Source organism: Apodemus sylvaticus, chromosome 7 (genome assembly GCF_947179515.1).
Source record: "Apodemus sylvaticus chromosome 7, mApoSyl1.1, whole genome shotgun sequence".
Taxonomy (NCBI): Eukaryota; Metazoa; Chordata; class Mammalia; order Rodentia; family Muridae; genus Apodemus; species Apodemus sylvaticus.
This window is the reverse complement of record NC_067478.1, coordinates 35,179,152-35,183,840: the sequence shown is the minus strand read 5'-3', so window position 1 is coordinate 35,183,840 and position 4,689 is coordinate 35,179,152.

Here is a 4,689-nt window from a genome sequence, read left to right as displayed (position 1 = left end):
GCTATCCTTCACACGTGAGAAGAGACTTGGAGGTAAAGGGGATGTGCACTAGAATGTGTGTGCCAGCCGGTGTCACAGACACCTTACGCAATATGTGCATTTGTGTGCCTATGACAATACAGCAGGAGCAGCAGGAGGTCCTGAGTTCAATCCCCAGCAACCACATGGTGCCTCACAACCATCGAGAATGAGCTCTGATGGCCTTTTTTGGGGTGTCTGAAGACAGCTAGAGTGGATTTACATATAATAAAAAATAAATCTTTAACAAAGATGTCTGTTTTGCAGATAATGCAATATTAAGAATTGTTTCTAAGGGAACAAGAAAACAAATAAATGAATTATATGTTGTTATAACTTTTGAAACTACTAGAGCCAAACACTTGTGTGGAAGGAAACAGCACACAATTCATGTTACAAGTCGGGGATGTGTAAGCCTGACATTTCTCTTGAGGTTCCCAAATGTTGAAGAAGTTTCAGAATGGCCCATGTATGTGCTGTCCTTGGGCATGTACATAGCTTTCTTTCTGGAAGACTTTTTTCTTTCTTTTCTTTTTTTAAATATGGATTCTTCACTTTACATTCAAATCGCTGTCCACTCCTCTTGGTTCCCCTCACACAGTCTCTCCTTCCATACCCCTTCAGTTTCTACTCTGAGGGGTGGAGACCTTCCCTTGGCTATCCCCTGCCCTGGCACTACAGGGCTAGGCACATTGTCTCCCACTGAAGCCACACAAGGCAGCCCAGTTAGGGCAACAGAATCCTCTGTTAGGAAACAGATTCAGGGACAGCCCTGCTTTAGACGTTTGTGGCCCCACATTAAGATCAAGCTGAACATCTACAATATATGTGGGCAGGGGGTGGGGGGCTTGGTAGAGCTTATGTACTTCTATTGGTGGTTCAGTCCCTGGGAAGACCTAAGGGTCCAGGTTAGTTGACACTGTTGGTCTTGTGGAATCTCTATCTCTTCCAGGTCCCTCTTTTCTTCCCCCAACTTTTCTTTGCTCATTTCTTAGAATGCCCACCCCAAATTCACATCCCCTCCAGCCTCCCTCCCAAATTCTTGTCATCCTTCCTAAATTATTTATGTATTTAAATCCAGTGAGTCCAAATAGTGTAGTGCCCATATGTGGATGTGGGATGACCTATGAATCTTTTGTTACCTCACTTCTCTGGTTCTGCAAACCACAGGACTGGACGTTCTTCTAAGCCTGACAATTTCTATGGTGCTCTGGACCTAGCTTTAAGAGTGCTCACTTTTGGGACTCCAGCTCCACTCTCATGACATCACTTGAGATATGTTTAGTGTTAGTAACAGAAACATAACTATGGTTTTATCTTGGGGACATTACTCACATACTTGAGTAAGAAGACAAGAATAGATGGAGGAGTGGTCACACATTGTGTCCTTCAAAAAGATATAATTAAGCAGGGTGATGGCACACAGCTATAATCCCAGCACCAACGACAAAAGAAGGATTATCTCTATGAGTTTGAGCCTCGCCAGATTTATATACCAGGTCAGGTCCACCCCAGCCTATGCTATATGGTAAGACCCTATCTCAAAAATACAAAACAAAACAAAAAGGCAAAAAGTAAAACAAACAAATAAAGCCATATGCTTAGTGTCTTAGTTAGGGTTTCCATTGCTGTGAAGAGACACCATGACTAAGGCAAATCTTACAGGTACAACATATAGTTGGGGCCGGTTTATAGGTTCAGAGATTCAGTCCATTATCAAGCAGGGTAGCATCCAGGCAGGCATGTCACTGGAGGAGCTAAGAGTTCTACATATTTGTTCAAAGAAGCCAGGGGCAGATTGGCTCCCACATGGCTAGGAGTAGGGTCTCAAAGCCCACCGCCACAGAGACACACTTCTGCCAAAAAGGCAACATCTACTCCTACAAGAGAACAGATCCCAATAGTGGTACCCTCTGGGTTACGCATATTCAAACCATCACATAAGCTTGTTCAAACACATGAGTCTCTAGGGACCAAACCAAGCCATAGTATAATACAAAATATATTTAATCCAACTTCAAAAGTCTCCAGTCTATAACAGTTTTGTCAATATTAAAAAGTTCTACATCTCTTCTGAGATTTTGTCAGTCTCTTAACTGTAATTCTGAATAAACTTATAAATACTGGCCCAAAGCAAGACAGAAAACCAGTTGGGCACCCTCCAAACTTCACATCTCCATGTCTGATGTAAAATCACTCTTCACATCTCCAACTCCCTTCATCCTTGTTGACTGCTCTTGGCACATCTGGTATACAGCAGTAACAAATTTCATTCTTTTGAGCTGGTTCTACTCTGTGTTAACAGATTTCCTTGGCAGGTACCTCAAGGTTCTGACATCTTGGAACTTCACAGCTTTTTGTTCCAATGTCAGAGCTCTACACATGATCTTCGAGGCTGCTCCAAAAGGCTTGGGTCCCATCTCCAGTTCTTCCCTTTTTAGCACTCTAGGCTCTAGTTGACTCCCCTCCATGCCATTGCTGCTGCTATTCTTGGTGCAGTCAGCCGATGGTACTGACATCTCCAATATGATGGATCTTTGTGATGATTTGTATATGATTGGCCCAGGAAGTGACCCTATTAGGAGGTGTGTCCTTGTTGGAGTAGGTGTGTCACTGTGGGTATAGGCTTAAGACCCTCAACTAGTTGCCTGGAAGTCAGTCTTCTACTAGCAGCCTTCAGATGAAGATGTAGAACTCTCAGCTCCTCCTGCACCATATCTGCTGGGATGCTGCCATATTTCTGTATTGATGACAAATGATTGAACCTCTGAACCTGTAAGCCAGACCTAATTAAATGTTGTCTTTTATAAAACTTGCATTGGTAATGGTGTCTGTTCACAGCAGTGAAACCCTAACTAAAAGAGTCTTCCACTGCAATTAGGCTTCACCAATAGCCTCTCATAGGCTCCCTTCATGGTGCCCAGCCTCAAATTCTTTGCATAATCTCTTCTATCCTGGGCCATCAATTGCAACTCAGCCTTCACCATCAACCTTTTCTGGCCTCTCACAGTGCCAGGCCTCAGCTGCTCTCCACAACTCCTGCAGACCTTCAAATTCTGTAACACCTGGGTGATTGCACACTATCAATTCCAGCTGCAGTACCAGGTACAGCCTTGGGTATCTCTGGAACACAATTTCTTTGTGCTCTCAGAAAACACTTCTTAGAAGATTTAACCTCAGTGATGCTGGTCTTCTTTTAATCACCACTAATTTTGTACCTCCAGCTAACTAGCATTAATTACCCCAGTAGTCCCTTCTATTTCTGACTCTAAAGCCAGGTCTAAGTGATGGAAGCTGCCGAGATCTGTTGCATGAAGGTGATGGGGCATGGTCCCCTTGTTCTATTTCATTATCAGTAGCTTTCTGTTTGCCACCTCCCTCACTGCCTAAACCTTCCAGTACTAGAACTTGCTCTTTAGATTGATCTCTGAGGACTGTGTGGTTCTGTCTCCTTAAAGGTGGGATTAAAGGCATGTATCAACATGCCTGGATCTAAATTTAGCTGGGAGGGATCTTGCTCCAAGACCACCACTCCCTTAATTCAATGTATCCTTGAAATCAGGATCAAGTTCCATTTCAATTCCTAGTGCAACCCTCCTTTGATTTTTTGTTTTTGTTTTTGTTTGTTTGTTTGTTTTCAAGACTGGATTTCTAGGTATAGCCCTGGCTGCCCTTGAACTCTCTCTGTAGACCAGACTAGCTTCAAACTTCAAAATACATCTGCCTCTGCCTCTGCCTCCCAAGTGCTGGGATTAAAGGCATGCACCACCACTGGCCAGCTGGTGCTGCTTTAATACTTGAATAATACATTTTATATTTTTTCTTTCAAAGTTTGCTATACATGTTCAAAACTCTTCATGAGACATAAATAGAGAATAAAGTCTGTGCTGGGTATTTTTGAGATTTCCATTGTCAATGCAATTAATCTGAGTCTCTTCAACCTACCATCATAAAGACTTTTAAAACTAGGGCAAAAAAAAAAAAACTAGGGCAAAAGGTAGGCATATTTTTTCATTAAATATCACAAGAGCAGCCTCTAGGCCTCATAATGAGATCCTTCTCCCACAGTTCAAATCACCCTCAGCACCAATGTCTTCCATATTCCTACTAGAATGGTTCACTAAACCTAATTTAAAACACTTCATTGCTTTCCACATCCAAACTCACCAAATCAACATTTCTCCAAACATAAAGATGAAAAAGCCTATCACAGTAATAACCTAGTCCCCAGTACCAACTTCTGTATTCTTCAAGATTTTCTAGAGTTAGAAAAAATATGGAATGTCTCTACATATTAAAGGAATTTGTTGTCTGTAGTTCATCTAACCCAGTAATGGGCAGCTGTGAATGGGAAGCCCCACTTCATGAGAAAAAAATTATTTTCAATGATAAAAAGAAGTGCCTAGGAAATGAACAGGCTATTCCCTTGGGTATGTCTATGAGGGCCTTTCAGAGAACAAGAGGGAAGAGCCATCCTGTGAGCATCCATTCAATAGATTAGGCACACATGAATAAAAGAAAGGAGTGAGTGGGGGCAGGTATTCTGCTTCTCTGCTCTTTGGCTGCTGAGGTGAAGTCCTTAGCTCTGACACCTAGACAATGAATTAGCCTGTATCAGGGATAAGCTTTCTAACTGATCACCCAATACAAAGTGGTCAGCCCTTGTGATGG